Consider the following 18,751-nt stretch of genomic DNA (forward strand, 5'->3'; position numbering starts at 1 on the left):
TAAAACATACCATTACATAAAAGCAATTAATTTACGTACACAGAATTATAGCAGTGACAAACTATGAGTAATTAGGGTGATACACATCGTTCACAAGTCCTGCTACGTGTAGTCGTGTCGTGTAAAGTATCAACATAAATAAAACCCGCTTAAAACCATCACGTTTATTCGTTTAGTACGATTTCCCGCATATTAAAGCTATTTTACGAAGGTCCCTGCAATTTTAGTTCACTTGATTTTCACGTTTAGCACGATTTCTCGTTTCAGATGCTTTGTTTGTTAGGTCCCGTCAGAATCGTCTACCTACTGAAATTTGTTACTACCTGTGAGGCATTTTTTTGAGAACGCAATTTCAGCAGTCGAATGATATTAAAAAAAAGTGAGAATTAGGTATGTAATTCCAAAAAAAATAGGAATTAAACAAGCTATGTCAGAATTAATTTTAAGTTAGTGGTACTTTTGAGGAGAATACATTAGAAGAAATTAAAATTAAATACACAAAATGCTTACTAGTATAAGTTTTTTCATTGTTTGGCCTTAACAACGCGTGTATATTTTCGAATTGGCTCCTTTATAGTCTGATAAGATGAATATTGGGTCATTGGAAGGGTCCGACCTTTGTGACGTCCGTTTTGTCAAGCCCTTCCGTATCCTTGGCGACGTAGGTTTTGGCTTCCTTTGAATTTTCTAAAATTCAGTCGAAGAAAATTGGCGAAGACTGATTTATATCTATATGGGTCAGTTTTTTGCAGATTATAAATAATTTTCAAGACTCAGAAATACGTGCGTCCGGTGCGTCATTTAGATATAAGATCACCTTGTTTTTTACACTCGTATTTATACTATTTATATATATAAGTTTAAATATATAATATATACCTTCCATATAAGGGCCCTAGACTGTGTACGATCCACTTAAACTCAATGGCTGTACAACTAGGGAACAAATCAAATCACTCCATTGAACATTTTTCGATCTGTTCTTTTTTTTCCAAGTAGTCACACTACTATATATAAATTATAAATTTAAATAGATATCATACACGAAAGAAAAAACCGGCCAAGAGCGTGTCGGGCCACGCTCAGTGTAGGGTTCCGTAGTTTTCCGTATTTTTCTCAAAAACTACTGAACCTATCAAGTTCAAAACAATTTTCCTAAAAGGTCTTTATAAAGTTCTATTTTTGTGATATTTTTCATATTTTTTTAAACATATGGTTCAAAAGTTAGAGGGGGGGGGACGCACTTTTTTTTCCTTTAGGAGCGATTATTTCCGAAAATATTAATATTATCAAAAAACGATCTTAGTAAACCCTTATTCATTTTTAAATACCTATCCAACAATATATCACACGTTGGGGTTGGAATGAAAAAAAAAATCCGCCCCCACTTTACATGTAGGGGGGGTACCCTAATAAAACATTTTTTTCCATTTTTTATTTTTGCACTTTGTTGGCGTGATTGATATACATATTGGTACCAAATTTCAGCTTTCTGGTGCTTACGGTTACTGAGATTATCCGCGGACGGACGGACGGACGGACGGACGGACGGACGGACGGACGGACAGACAGACATGGCGAAACTATAAGGGTTCCTAGTTGACTACGGAACCCTAAAAACGACAGGGCCCACTGGTGACCGAGCCGGGATCGGGGTGACCGATCGAACACGGGTCCCCAGCCTAGGCTGGGGGGGCTGGCTATGATATCTATTTAAATTTATAATCAATGGCTGTAATTAAAAAGAAAAATAAGATTTTTTTTCAGGCCCTAAAAATTAGGTAAGTACATAAGTTTATCTGTAACACTGTACTAATAGAAGTTAGGACATACTGCAATTCTAAATTATGTCATAAATAATGGTCTTCATCAAAACCATTACCAATTACCTATAATAATAATACTTATACGAGCAGGTAATTAGGTATCTACAATATTTTTCTCAAAACTCATATTGTTCAAACCAACATATTGAAATAAATAATCATAGATATGTACGTACATAAATTCACAAAAGGGGTAAGCAGAGCGCGTGAAACTACTGAAGTGTCCAATAAATACACACACGAAACAGATGAATCTGCCGACCGTACCCGGGCTTTTAAACGTCTGTCAAAACTGTTAACAACAACATTCATCATTACGTTAGCATTATCTCAGGGCAAACACACTGTAACACTCACACGCTACTAACTCACCCTATACATTCACACCAAAAGATACATTATTCTCATAGTGTTAAAGTTTATGTTTGGGCTTATAATGTTGTAGAGATAAGAGGTTGCGAAGGTTATCCTTCGGCAGTAATGTGCCCCATGATTTATAAGGGGCTAAATATAATTATTATGCTAATTAAGTAATAGCTCCCTGTTGGCAGTAATACTTGTGCGTTTTGAGATTTGGGTGAAATGGGAGGAGAGGAAAATTGGGTAATGAGGACCCTTGTGATATTTTTAATGAAATTAGCGTCAAAAGAACGGGAATTATGTGATTTATATGGGTTATATTGTTCCAAGATTTAAAGAAATAATTTCAGTCAATAATATTTAAAATAATATAATTATGTTTTGAAATTATTAGTTAAGACATATCCTAGACTGAGAAGCATTTATTCAGATTTAGAACCCTTATTAGGTAATCATGAAATTCATTAGTCATTGACAATAAATAATGGACCACTACCTATTGCCCGCGGCTTCGCTCGCGTTAGAAAGAGACAAAAAGTGGCCTATGTCACTCTCCATCCCTTCAACTATCTCCACCTAAAAAAATCACGTCAATTCGTCGCTCCGTTTTGCCGTGAAACACGGACAAACAAACAGACACACACACTTTCCCATTTATAATATTAGTATGGATGTATAAGTACAAACATCCATACGCCAAACATATATAATAAACAAGTGCCGATCATGTATTTACTTAGTAGTAACAAAGAGGATCGAGTATACCTACACATAATTTACTAAGGCTAAAAACTTTTGAACCTCGTTTTTCACAAATTGGTAATTATTCTTAACTTGATAATTATGTATAAATATTAAACATCGTGAGGAAACCGGACTAATTCCAATAAGGTCTAGTTTACCCTTCGGGTTGGAAGGTCAGATGGCAGTCGCTTTCGTAAAAACTAGTGCCTACGCCAAATCTTGGAATTATAGTTGTCAAAGCGGACCCCAGGCTCTCATGAACCGTGCCAAATGCCGGGATAACGCAAGGAGGATGATGATGAATTATATACAGCGCGTAAACCTAATAAGGGCGATAAATGAAACCAGGCATATAATTCAATATTGTTATCATTAATTAAGAGGTGTTTTTGAGTTACTTTTAATTTTCACCCCATAATGAATTTTTGAAAAATTTCCCAGCAGCAATGTACTGTAAACGTGGTTGCGATGACAATCAATGACAACTGTCAACGAGCGGTTAACGCGAGTGTGTTTGCATTACGTTGCGGGCCGAATTATTTTGTATGGATAAAAAAATATTTCAATTTTAAGTAAAAGTTATCTAATTCCATTTTTTATGTCCTATACTCACCACCGTTAAGAGGTTCGCCCGTATTAGGTTTACACCCTGTATAAAAATTGACAAATGTGAAAATCCTTAGAGAAGGCCTTCTACAGACGAGCTGATGATGAAGCTAAATAGTTTTATTATGGATGACATTCTGTATGAGTCGGCAGCCTTAAACTACTGGCATTGTGATAAGGATAAACTTGAACTTGTAATAATCGCACTACGCTACGTAGGTAATAATAGAATTATATAATACTAGCTTTTGCCCGCGGCTTCGCTCAAGATAGAAAGAGACAAAAGGTAGCCTATGTCACTCTCGATCCCTTCAACTATCTCCGCTTAAAAAATCACGTCAATTTGTCGCTCCATTTTGCCGTGAAAGTCGGACAAACAAACAGACACACACACTTTCCCATTTATAATATTAGTATGGATAGATTAACATAAACTGACATAAAGTATGAAATAAAGTAGTGAATCAAAATGTTTATTGCATTTGGAATTAATGGCGTATAACTATGTAGGTATTTATTACACTAACCTCCGACGTTTCAAAGACGGCGTCGTCCGTGTGGCCACAGAGTCTGCTCCGACAAATAGTTATACGCGATTAAATCCCGTTAGCAATTTTAATTGTCTGTTAAAATAGTGAAAGTTTAAATCAGTAAAAATTTTGATACGTACATATGTAGATTTATTTATTTATTTATCGTATGGCTTTTACACACTGGTTAAAACTTATTATATGTAGTTACATTAAATTAAACACTATTTAAAATTTACAGTTCTGCAGATAAAAACTCGCATTATTTGTTAAGTTTTTGAAATCTTCCGCGGGCCCGTTGTACTTGGTGATGGGGCACTCGAACACTATGAACACTTGATAACATAACACTTGGATAATAAGAAATTTCTTTATTTCTTATTTATTTATTTATAAATTCCTTAAAATTAACACTAACAGACATGGTAATAGGAGGGTAACTTTTAGAGACTCATACAATAGGGTACACACTTATGGTCTTATGATTGATTAATGATCAGTAGCTAATGGAACTTGGAGTCGTGTTAGCTTCCAGGTATGGGCTACTAATCGGGAATTGCGATTCCGTGCTGTAAAACATGTCCAGATTGCTGTCACTGGCCAGTATTTCATTTAGAAGAGTTAATGCATGGTGTAGCGGAGAGTGTGATAGGGCATATACAGAGTGGGGCCTGTAACAAAGGCGAAGAATTGAACTGTAGGCTATTCTCCTTATACTGATCAACATTTGTTCAGTGACTTTTAAAAATTATGAAGTCTTTAAATTTTTAATTTTTCATAAAAAATAAATATTAGCTTCAATGTACGCCATTATTATTGTCATTGACGTTGTCTGTCACACTTTAGACTTAACAGAATTCGCAATACATTACCTCTTAGAAAAAACTTTCAAGGGTGATAAAAATCAAAATACAAGTTATTTTTAAAAGTCGCCGAACAAATGTTGATCAGTATAAGGAGAATAGCCTAGAGTTCAATTCTTCGCCTTTGTTACAGGCCCCACTCTGTATAAATATGTACCCACTTAGAAACCTGCTAGCTACCTATTTTTTACGTCTCCTAAAATTTAATCATTTTATTACATTACTAACCGACTTTTAAAAAGGAGGTTCTGAATTCGTCGGGATATTTTTAGCCAAAACGAGTGAGACCATCCTTCATTACTTCCACAATCGAATTTGACGTCTATTCAAATGAAAAGTGGCTGAAAATTACAATCACCCTAACAAATAAAGAATAATACATTGGTGTTTCCCGGGCTCCATATAAAACGCGCAATGACAGTGGGCTTAGACGCGAGCGTATTGTCTGTCAAACTGCCGACAGGATGACGGATAGATGGCGACGACCAATGATTCTCAGCTAGGGTTCCGTGGGAAGGACTTTTAATAAGAAGTACATTATAAAATTGCAAACGGGACTTAAATCGCGTATTACTATGTACATACATACATACATACAACATACATACAATCACGCCTGTATCCCATGAAGGGGTAGGCAGAGCACATGAACTACTCAAGTTTCAGTGCCACTCTTGGCAAATAGGGGTTGAAAGAAAACGAAATTGTGACATATATATTATTATTGTGTATATATTACTATGTATGTGTTTAAATCAGTGTTTAGTACATTATAAGGTAAAGTTTCGGCGTTTTTGCAATAATATCGAAATTATTGGTTCAAAATTGTGTCATGTTGACATGTATTTGTGAGGAAGAGACAAAACACTATAACTAATCACTATTTTTATAAGGGGGATAGTCATTATATTGGGATTCGAATCGACTCCGGCACCTCTTATTTTGACCACAGTCATAATTTTATAATCATTTTAATTTAGGTTATGCTTATATTATATAGTTTTGGTTAGGTTTGTTTGAGGGCAATCCTGAATAGTTAAGCGATTCTGTGAAAAAAAGTAGATATTTAATTATCGCTAACGAAAACACGAACAACATAATGTAATTATATTTATTACCTAAACTCTTTAACTCTCTAGGGAAAAACTCGGACCTCAACAAAAACCTGGAACCCTTGTATATTAAGCACGCTTCACGCTTACCACGTTTCAGCACATCATTTCGCTCTTTTCATTCACTCCCAGCTCACTGAATGAATGAAAGATCTTTTTAATGGTCTCAAAGTAATGTTACTTGCGCTAACTTTTCATTGCCATTACGAATACGACAGAGTTCGCTTTAATTACCGAGTTTTCTTTGTCGTGAGTGCTAAATGAAAATTAAATTTGACTTTTATTAAGTGATTTCGGAATTACTGCAGATGAGAGTTAGTTTGTTGCCTTATGGCCTGATGAATACCTGTTATGGTAAACATTTATCTCTGTTACTGTAAAGAACAACATTTACCTTTATAAGGTTTATTGTACCCACTACCTATGTTTGTTATATTACAATAAATATTACTTATAGCTAAACACTGCTAAATATTTAAAATATAGATGTTGCCTGTAACACCTGCACAAGGCTATGCCTGAATCGCAGGATGTCACTTTTCCTGGATTGCCATTTAAAAAGATTGTGCGCTAAAGAAAACTAAATTAACTTAATTGTATAGGTACAACTACAAACAAACCTATTCTGCAGGAGGGGGAAAAAACATTTGGTATTTCAATATTTACAGAAATATTTTTTTTTGACAATGCAACACTGATGATCAGGTTTGCGTAGATCAAATATCACTGATACCTACCTACAATACTTCCTTTTCAAAAGACTTTTCCTGACTATCGTATCTGATCCGAGGGTCGTCATTAAGCGGTGACCACTTGATCAAGTTTTGGTAATAAACTTAAAAGGCTATGCTTCAAAAAACAGTGTACCTAAGACCTACCTAAGTACCTTTTAGTTTAACATAGAACCCAACGTTATCGATCTATTGTAAATGAGCGTGAAGCCAAGAAATTAAAAGATATCATACGATATTGACTTTATTACAGACAGACACGATCGTTCATTTCCGATCTATTTCTAATTCTTGTTCTACGAGCGAGTGATATAGTATTCGCTAAACCTCCGTCCCGTTAATGCCATATAAAACAAATCTAAACGTAAGTACCTAGTCATGTCCGCGGCCGCAGAAATATCCGACACGGGCCTATTCCCAGGCTAGGCTTAAATCTTTAAGCATAATAATCGTTTACGGTAGGAAAAATACTAAGAGCGTATTGAACAATATTAGGTAAACAAAGCTTAAATATAATTTATGTTTCTAATTATACTTCTACCTCTAAAGGAATGGGTCGTTATATAATGTAACAACTAAAAATAAATTTTGCAACATGCATTTTTTATTTTATTTTGCAACTGCTCTCAGTAAAATTGCCGTGTGTTTTTTTGTATTTTTTATGACACTGTTGATGAGTTGCTTATTTTGCTACCCTTTTATAAAATCACGAACCTACGTCATCATCAGTGCGTGAGTCATTTATTTTGATTTCAACCAATCAGGGCTAGGGTCTACAAAGGAACGACCTTGAAGTAGACCTTCTGTCAATGACTTTTAGCCATTTGATTTAACCCTGTTGCGACCTGTAAACTGTTTAGCTACTTTAGCGACCTGTAACTGTAAGCCGTTAGCCACAGTAATTACTCTAAACAACGTTAATTGGATTTGTCTACGGATCAAACCAGCGGACTATTCGGTCGCATGGTTGTAGATTTGAGCCTATTGTTTTTATTTTATTTAATATCCGTAAGAACATCTTTGCTGAACTAAGATATGTACATTTTAATAGATTGCTTCAAAGAATTTAATATTAAAAAAAAAAATATTGGGGAACACCTTACACAGATCAACCTAGCCCCAAACTATGGGTGCTAGGCGACGATATACTTACTTATACATATAGATAAATACGTACGCATATACATAGAAAACATCCATGACTCAGGAACAAATATTTGTGCTCATCACACAAATAAATGCCTTTACCGGGATTCGAACCCGGGACCGCGGCTTAGCAGACAGGGTCACAACTCGCTAGGCCAGACCGGTCGTCAACCACTCATTTTTAAGCAGAATAGATACTCGTATTTCTTAGCGCCTTAACATTTTCAGTATCCTAGAATAAAAATGAATAAATACCATTTTTAACCCCCGTTATAAGTTTGACGTGTCTGACTGTCTGTTTGTCTGTCTGTCTGTGGCATTGTAGCTCCCGAACGGATGATCCGGTTAGTCGGGAGTGTTCTTAGCCATGTTTCATGAAAATCGGTCTACTATGACGCGGTCGGGGGTTTTTCAAAATCCTAATTTTGTGGTTAGGTTATAACTTCAACAGGACAACTACGAACAAGCAACTGATCTTAATAAGATAGTAAAATCTTCATTATCATCATCATTTCAACTTCCAGTCACTCACTGGTATCTAAGCACCCATGTATTTTCTTACATTTTTTCTAAATAACACATTTTGCGAAAACGACAGATTGAGACACAGCACATAATTATAATAAAAAATTGGAAAGCTGAAAATGTCAGAATGTCACACTAATCTATATCAGAATCCCTACTGAAAGTTATTCCAAATCGCTAAGCTCATAATTCTGATTGATTGTTATTGAAAACTAGATATTTATATAATTGTGAAGATTATTTATACCTAAATTCTCAAAATAACCGCCGTCCCGAACCCGCAAGTAATTTAATCAAAGTTGTCTGGGAGACAATGCTTTATTGAAATTGTGTCTATTGGAATGAATCACTTTTGGGAATGTACAATTGAATAATAAATTGAATAATTGTTTACCTACTCATTGTAATAAATAATAAATACGCTTACATCATATAGGTACTACATTACTACGAAAGATAGTGAAAATGTTATGTGGACGCCTTTTCTTCCACATAGAAACTTCCACAGTTGTATTTCATTTCATTCCATTTCATTTTTATTCAGTAACAATATACATTGTATTCGAATGTCTATAATATAATCCTTAACAATACACTATATTACAATAAATATAATTATATTACTTACTTGGGTGCCCTCTATTTCGCCTATCATTAATTCGCATAATTTGAATTCGCATAACAGATTTGGCATAACATAATTGTTCATAATATTGAATAAGCATAATATTAAAAATGCATAATTCTTATTTCGCATAACAATGAATCTGCATAATTGAAATTTGCATACTATTATTTCGTATAACTTTAATTATCCTAAAATGAATTGCCATACTTACTAACTGTATGGAGCAAGCGATTGGATCAATCAAGAGCTGATTTTCCAATTTCGAGCGCTCGATTTTGAGTGTTTAATTTAATACTGTCTCACTTATTAAGCATGAAAAAAATAGGGGTAAGTAAGGTACAGCGGGGCAAATCTCGAGTGGTGGGCAAATATAACAGGTCAATTTCTACCATGTTTTACAATGTTTGTATTATTTAAAAAAAACTGTTTATTTTTAAGAAACATACATGCATTTTTTAACATACATCACTTAACTGCTAATCTTATATTAAAAAGATTATTTGAGTTAAGGAGTCTTTATTTTATTTATACATTACTTATTAAGTTTTTTCGTTTTTCATAAGTGTTTTTCAGAAAATAGAGTGTCTACCAGTTATGTAGTAGGCGTGTTCAGTGGATACATGTAATAATGGAATAATGGAGAAATAGTGTAATCATGGAAAAAACGGATTAGTTACAATACTTACAATTGCCTTTTAGTCTAGATTTGCCCCGCTGTACCTTACTAAAGAAATTGAAAATGGATAGTATTTAAATAATATTATTTCATCGTTCAGATTTTCGCAGATTGCACGTGCCAATACTGATACCCGAGCAAGCGGAAGATTCCAATATAGAACCGCGAGCGTAGCGAGAGGTTCAAAAAGTGTAATCTTGAGCGTCGCGAGGGTTTCAAGGCACATTAACCTTCGTACGGCACGTTAAACATTGCCACCGAGTTTGAAACACAAAATTTTTCACCACCCCAACACAAACAAAATACTGACTATAAAACATCAAACTAAATCAAATCCATCGATTTCTTCAATATTTATGATTCAAAATCATCATTTATAGGTAAAATTCTATCAGCTAGCTTAAGACATCAAGTTAAAATTTGTATGAAATTACTTTGCACTCTTGTGGATAAAATGCAATTTTGCTATCTGTTTTCGAACAGAAAAGTAAGCCGTTACCCGTTAGTGTGGTGAAAATATAATTTTCTTGTATGCCATTTAAACATTCTACGAAACAAAGTTATGCTTATTATACTTATACCAATTCATCGTTATAACAATTTACATTATGCGCATTAACATTATACGAAATCTGTTATGCGAAATAATGATATGCGTATTAAACGTTATGCGTAATAAACGGTATGCCAATTCATATTAGGAGTATTCAGTTATGCGAATTAATATAGACCCTACTTACTTACTACTAAATTACATTAAACAAGCTACTATTCATAAAACGGATTGTGAGGGAGGCGATCGAAATTAAAAAATATCCTAAAAACTTTAACAGGGAAGACGGGTATAGATTATCGCCAACATGGGGACCAGTGATTCAAATGTTCAAACCAAAAGATCTATCTTCGGACCAGTGCGCGGATGTTGTGAGTGCTGTGTGTCGTGCGGTGGGAAATAAACAATAACTAAAAGCGGGTAGATTATATTTATTTGTCTACCCCGAACATTTATATAAATTAATATCGGGTAGTTTTGTGTTGTTTACATCTCCGGTGACACTTTGCTGGGACGTCAGTCTTCCGCGACCACGGCCAGTGCAACCTGGCCGAAACGTTGGGAAAAAAGGTAAAAATAATGTTAATTAATCGCGTTCGACCTGTGTGTGACTTTAAATATATTCATAAAAATTTGGTTTTAACTATGTCATAACATTATTATATTTATACAATTATTGAGATCATTTAAACAAATAACAAACAATGATTTATTGAATATAAGGAAATATAGTTACTCATCTTTATCATTAATGAAGTCTATCACAGAATAGTAACACTTTTTTATAAGAAACTCTTCCAGTCTTGCATTGAAAACGTGGTTATTGGTAATAGTTTTATATTCCAACGGCAGTCTATTGAAAAAAAAACTTAGTGTTTTAATGTATAGAATTGAATATTTCTACGACAACTAAGGTACCCTATTTAGTAGTTAGTAAACACTTTAGTGCATAAAACAAAATAAAACCTAACCACAAAATTAAAATAAAAAATAAAAACCCCGACCGCGACAAAGTAGACCGATTTTCATGAAACATGGCTAGAACACTCCGGACTAACTCAGCTTTCAAAAAAAAAAAATCTAAATAGGTTCATCCGTTCGGGAGCTACGATGCCACAGACAGACACACACAGAGACAGACAGACAAACAGACAGAGAGACAGATAGACAGACAGACACGTCAAACTTATAACACCCCTTCGTTTTTGCGTCGGGGGTTAAAAATACAAAGAATACTATATTTGTGTACACAGGCGAACTTATTTCTGAGAGAGAGGCATCAGAAGACAACATGCTTTGCGCTTAACACTTTCCCAAAAAAGAACCCGCCAGGTGGGCACTCGTGAACTTTTCTCAGATGTCGAAGAACCCGCTAGGCGGGTTCTCGCCATACAAGCGGACGGTTGTAAATTACGACCGGTTTCTGACGTAATGCGTAATGAAAATGTTGCATCAACACTGCCAACAGTCTCCTAGCTACGGTGGCTGACAGGGTAGATGGGGCCGTCTGTCAGTACTGGAGTAGCCTACATGCTCACAATAATGTTCCAAGTTAGTCAATAGGTATAAAATATAAAATAATAATATTTTTTATAAGACATCAAAAATTATAAACTAATAAGTTATAAAAAATGTAAATTAACCTAAATCTAAATATAGCCTAAAATAAAAATTCCCCCTTCGGCAATGTTCCGTAGATACTAGCAGCATTACCTCGCTGAATCGCAACACTTATGCGCTGAGCGAGGAAGCTGCCAGCTCTACGGTCCCCAGTGGCATCAATATTTTTTTTAGACAGCGCCCCGTGAAGTTTCTTGGCACTTGGACCCCACGGACCAAGAGTTTCAACGCCAAAAGCAACAAAAGTGTACTCTTGGCCCAGACCGCTATACCTATTTTGCTCTTTTTCGACGCTCAGCCGCATCCGCTGCCGCACCCGGTAAGATAATATAAAATTGTCACTAACATAGGTTAATAATAGCAGTAAGTAAGTTACTTTATACAGTATGGAAATTTATTTCTGAATTAAATGATATTTAATTTAATTAATTAAGTTTTAATCTGGTATTGAATGTGTTAAAGCATAAGCCACATATGTCTAACCCTAATACACTAACACCAGACCAAGTACGTTGCTTGCATAAGGATTTCTTTAACTTAATCCTTATTTATGACCTTGGCTTTAAACCACCCTTCGAAACCCCGACCCTCATCACGCGGACAAGACAACTTCTAAATAATATTTTGTATATCCGTTACAGGAATAGCGGTGAAACGGGATGATTGACGGGATACGCGGTAAAAATTAGCTGGCTGAGTTTTTAAATTACTCTTTGTTATTTATATTAAAATTCAAAAATTACGCTTGAGCGACTTCATATAATATTAAATAGTGACGTAACTATTTTCTATCAAGATTCGACAGTGGACTAATGATGTTTCTGAGTCCAGTGCTTGGGCTCGTGGTGATGGGACCACGGTTGGGTATGGACAGATTGTAGCAAATTATTTGAAAATTTGCCACGTCAATTTTTCACGTCTGTATTGCATTCTGAAAGGTGGGGCAAAATAGTTACCGAGATGGATCCACGGCGAATGATGTAGGTTGGGCTGCAGGCAGACCGAAAAAAATTATCTGAATTGGCGGGAAAGTGGAATAGATAGGGTTAAGTGAAGGAAAAAAAGGGAGGCCTTTGCTTAGAGTAGTGGGATACTAATAATACAGGCTAATAAAAAAATCTTCGTCCACTGATGATGATGATCACTCAGCCAGCTGCGTGGCCTAAACATGGTACTCGACTGAAAAGCTCTGTATTATATCACGATTGTATAATAGTTTTATTCCGTCTTAGTAAACTAAACTAATATTAAAACAGCTCGGTAAGTAGTCGTAAAATGGAACGTATACTTTTTACGCACTAGTTCGTAAAATACAACTTCTCGCACGCTAAACAGCCAAAAAACGAGCACTCTAAAAAATACTGTTTCAAAAACACTAAAAAAATAGCAAAATGTTTAATGTAATCTCCATTCAAGTTAAATTGCAGTGTTTTAATGCTTGCCAGCGTCTTATTAAAAATTCCTTAATAATTACGCACTGTCCTCGCGGCGCTAAAGAGTTCGTAATTGCAGAGTATTTTTAATTAAGGCTATTAGCAGGAGATCTCTCGAAATAATCATGAGGAGAGACAATAAATTCTAGAGAATTAGGGTTCTGGCTTAGGGTTTTGAAGACATTTAGAGAAAAGCAAAACATTGCAATTTTATTGAAAACTAGCTTAGCTTTTGCTTCGCTCGCGTTACATTGCAAAATGCTCCATAAAAACTTCCAGAAAGAGACAAAAAGTAGCCTATGTCACTCTCCATTCCTTTACCTATCTCCTCTAAAAAAATCACGTCAATTCGTAGCTCCGTTTTGCCGTGAAAAACGGACAAACAAACAGACACACACTTTCCTATTTATAATATTAGTAAGTATAGGTATGGATGTGACAATTGTAGTTCAATTTAAAACTGAAAATATTTAATAGAGATAAAACGCCTCGTACGGCCCAGCCTATTTTTTTCTTTACATACTGTCCTAAAAATAGAAAATTAACAATAAATCTGAGCCATCATTTTTCTATTATACCTAATTTTGGGGGTGGCCTAAATATTCTTGTCCCAAAAATAGGACTTTGGGCTTTGCAAGGTTCATTAACAAACGAAAGCGGCTTGCATTATACACATCTATAGCTATTAGGTAAACATTGGCTTGAATATAGTTGTGCTAAGGCCGTGTCCACACACCATCACGTTCTTAATAAAGATGTTTCTCAGATACGCGAAAGATTGTCATATAAGTGCGTTTTCACATTATCCGATCCAATACCGGATGTCGGACCGATATCCCATACATCACAGGCGCCATCTTGGATTTTTTCTATTGAAATCCTTCCGACATCCGATATCGGATCGGATAGTGTGAAAACGCACTAAAGCGGACTCCACACCGGAGAAATAAAGGAGCTCAATTGGAAATATGAAGTACTAGCTTTTGCCCGCGGCTTCGCTCGCGTTAGAAAGAGACAAAGAGTAGCCTATGTCACTTTCAACTATCTCCTTCTAAAAATCACGTCAATTCGTCGCTCCGTTTTGCCGTGAAAGACGGACAGACAAACAGACACACACACTCCCATTTATAATATTAAATATTAGTATGGATTTTATCTGGACCACTTTTTTGTAACATGGGTATTTTTGACGCGATTCATACTCAGAATCGCAAGGTCTTTCGATCCTGATAGGAGAAAAAAAATGTCCCAAGATTTCCATACGTTTTTCAAAACTTCCATTCCGTTAACGCCATACAAAATGTATAAAAAAATGGGAACGGAATGGAAAAAAAAACCTTGGGGCACTTTTTCTCCTATTAGGATTGAAAGAGCTCGCGATTATGAGTGGAAACCACATAAAACATACCAAATCTAAAAAAAAAAACCGGCCAAGTGCGAGTCGGGCTCGCGCACAAAGGGTTCCGTAGCAGCAAACCAAAATTACAGTTAAATCAACCTATCTCAAAAACTATAAGAGATACTTTGATCAAACCAAAAATCGTTGAAAGAGTTAATTAGCATGCATCACCTCTATTTTTTTTAGAATTTTATACCCCGTTGTTATAAAAATAGAGGGGGGGGGGACATACTTTTTACGACTTTGAGAGCTGATATCTCAAAAACCGTTCACTTTAAGAAAAATGTTTTTTAGAAAACTTTATATCATTTTAAAAGACCTTTCCATTGATACCCCACACGGGTATGTACATCGAAAAAAAATTTTCATCCCTCAGTTACATGTATGGGGGCCCCACCCCAATTCTTTTTTTTTACTATTTAGTGTCATAATTTTGTAGCGGTTCATACAACACATATTCCCATCAAATTTCATCACTGTAGTACTTATAGTTTCCGAGTAAATCGGCTGTGACAGACGGACAGACGGACAGACGGACAGACGGACATGACGAAACTATAAGGGTTCCGTTTTTGCCATTTTGGCTACGGAACCCTAAAAAAGTGTGGGGGAGGGACAATTTTGAAAAAAAAAATGCCCCATCTAAGCCTCTGAGGAAACCGGGTTGAAAAATTATCTCATTGCGTTGATAACCGACATGTATACGTTTTGTTATATTCACTGTTAAATGAATTGATATACCTTATAACCTTATTGACACCGTGCTTTCTTTGCCATAGTAAATAATATTCACTTTCATGCTTACTGACGACATAAGGATTCTAATTATTTAGACAATAAAAAATATTTTGGTGTTTTTTTTCCTACATTAGTTCACAAAGCACATTTCTTATCAGGTCGAAACTTTAAGAGCACATACATATGTAGTGAAAAACGTTGTACGATACACATGCGATAACACAATGCGTAACTCGTGTCGATTTAAAACATCTTAGATCGCGTTATAATTTATCGCCACTGGTTTCTAATTTCCTCTTTTCCGCACTTGTGTCGTAAAGTGCCATAGCAGCGCAGCGTCAATGAGAAGAGAGCATTACAGAAAATACCGAATGCAAGGAACCGATAACATTCACTTGGGCGTTTGGAGCTTTACGGACAAAACAAATGAACGTCTTTGTGTTCAGACACCTATTATACGTACGTAGCCGAATGGCACAAAACGCTCATGAAACGAAACGCTCGTAGATATCTATCTCTATCGCTCTTGCGTATTGGCGCGACAGAGCCAGACTACCTTTCGCGGCGTTTCGTTTTCGTTTCGCGTCGCATCAGAAATGCCATTCGGCTACGGCACCAGATACGGCAACAGAATTTCAGCTTCTATCGCAGAATAATTATTATTGTGTCATATGCTCCTTGCGTATTCCCGACATTTGCGACGTCCGGGGTCCGCTATGGCAACTAATCCCAAGACACGGCCACGTGCAACCTGGCCGAAACGTTGGGAAAAAAGGTAAAAATAATGTTAATTAATCGCGTTCGACCTGTGTGTGACTTTAAATATGTGTACAAAGCGCGAGAACTTAAAGTGTTATAATCCCAAGATTTCGCGTAGGCACTAGTTTTTACAAAAGCGACTGCCATCTGACCTTCCAACCCGAAGGGTAAACTAGACCTTATTGGAATTAGTCCGGTTTCCTCACGATGTTTTCCACCGAACAGCGACTGGCAAATATCAAATGACATCTCGCACATACGCTTCGAAAAACTCATTGAGGTTCAAAACATCGTGAGGAAACCGGACTAATTCCAGTAAGGCCTAGTTACCCTTTAGGTTGGAAGTTCAGATGGCAGTCGCTTTCGCAAAACTGGTGCCTACGCCAAATCTTGGGATTATTTGTCACAGCGAACCCCAGGCCTCGTAGCCGAATGGCATTTCTACGACGCCAAACGAAAACGAAACGCCGCGAAAGTTAGTCTGGCTCAGTCGCGCCAATACGCAAGAGCGATAGAGATGGATATCTTCGAGCGTTTCGTTTCGTGAGCGTTTGTGCCATTTGGCTACCCACCCAGGCTCCCATGAGCCGCGGAAAATGCCGGGATAACGCAAGGAGGATTGATGATTAAATTTTCCATAGACTTCTGTTGAGTGACGTCGATGTGTCTGTTAACAGTGGTTGATGTAACTGACCTTAACCATAGATTAAATAAAGTAGATCATACTTAAACAAAGGATACTATAGACTAGACAGCCAAATAATAATACCACTACCGAACGAGATGGTCACATACAAATTATAATAAGAGTGACAAAGAGCAAAATGTTATTTTTTGTCTTTGTCATAGTTTCACTTTTCCGCCGCTGCCACAAACGAGTTTGTGGCAAACAATAAGGACGTGACTTGTCAAGCATATTAACCGCCCAAATTACGTAGGTTGTTTATGGTAAACTGTCAGCCTTTTTTAAAGTGATTCTTAAATTCGCTCCATTATTCTATATCTGTCCCTTACGGGTGTACGCTTGTGTCAAGTCTATAGTATCCTTCGTCTGAGAGATCATACCATCCCATACATTAAAATGCGACCGCCTAAGAACGCGCATACACTACACCACACATAGATGGCGCCACAAAAATGCCTATGTCGGTCGGATGGCGGTCGCATTTTAATGTATAGGATGGTATGATCTTCTTATTTATATTTAATCTATGCCCTAACTGAGTGATTGATAATGATATATGAAGAGATATAGTGAAACGACGTGCTGAGGATCGTTAAAAAATCAGAACCTACTGAAGTCACATAGGTAACAGGTGCAAAAATATTCCTTGTTAGTCCAAGACTGAATTCAGTAGCAGCTGAGATCATTCAGGCTAAAATATAGATTCATATTTCTAATATTTTATCCATTCATTAAAATATTCTTCATAGCTTTCGGCTTTTACGTCAATATAGGCTAGTTTCCTACTAGTCAAATCAGCTTCTTTTTATGAACTGTCAAAACGATTTGCTAATATGGAATTACTATGAAATACTGAGGAGTGACGTCACGGTCAATTCATTTACTTTATATCTTTCTCTTTGACTTATTAAATACAAATTGTGTTTAAAAATAACTACTGTCCATATTTTTCTTCTAATTATGTGGTGCTTTATTTCGTGCACTGCATAAAATATTTTATTTTAAGTATAGGAAACTAGCCTATTATCGATACTTTTTTGCATGAATAGGTAGACGTTTGACCACGTCACACCAGCACGGGAAGCATGGTCGCGCGATAGACGATAAAATATCAGGCTGTCCCTATCGCACTTACAAATAGTGCGATAGGGACGGCCTGCTATTTTATCGTCTATCGCGCGACCATGCTTCCCGTGCTGATGATAATTGATGATGCGGTCTACGGTGGAACACCTATGAGATACCTATTTACTCTTGCTTTAAAGAGACGGGGGGTTACCATGAAGTGCTAAAGCCGTTCAGTTTAGGTTGAGAGAAAGGGACGAAGCTATAGCAGTTCCATAGCTCCGTCCCTCTCTCTCAACCTAAACTGAACGGCTTTAGCACTTCATGGTAGCCCCCCTGGATTGTACTCGTGCGGAAACACAGACTCAGGCAGGGCATCCCACTCCTTGGCGGTTCGCAAAAGAAATGTTGAAGCGAAACGCTTACTGCGTATTTTTGGAATACTAACTATAAAGGGCTTATGCGACAACATACATACATACAATCACGCCTGTATTGCCCATAAAGGGGTAGGCAGAACACATGAAACTACTAAAGCTTCAGTGCCACTCTTGGCAAATAAGGGGTTGAAAGAAAACGAAACTGTGACATTGCAGTGACAGGTTGCCAGCCTCTCGCCTACGCCACAATTTAACCCATATCTCATAGTCGCCTTCTACGACACCGACGGGAAGAAAGGGGGTGGTGAAATTCTTAACCCGTCACCACACAGGCACACCATACATGCGACAACATAGCTTAAAGTATCTTTC

The sequence above is a fragment of the Leguminivora glycinivorella genome, chromosome 3, assembly GCF_023078275.1.
Source record: "Leguminivora glycinivorella isolate SPB_JAAS2020 chromosome 3, LegGlyc_1.1, whole genome shotgun sequence".
In the NCBI taxonomy this organism is placed as follows: domain Eukaryota; kingdom Metazoa; phylum Arthropoda; class Insecta; order Lepidoptera; family Tortricidae; genus Leguminivora; species Leguminivora glycinivorella.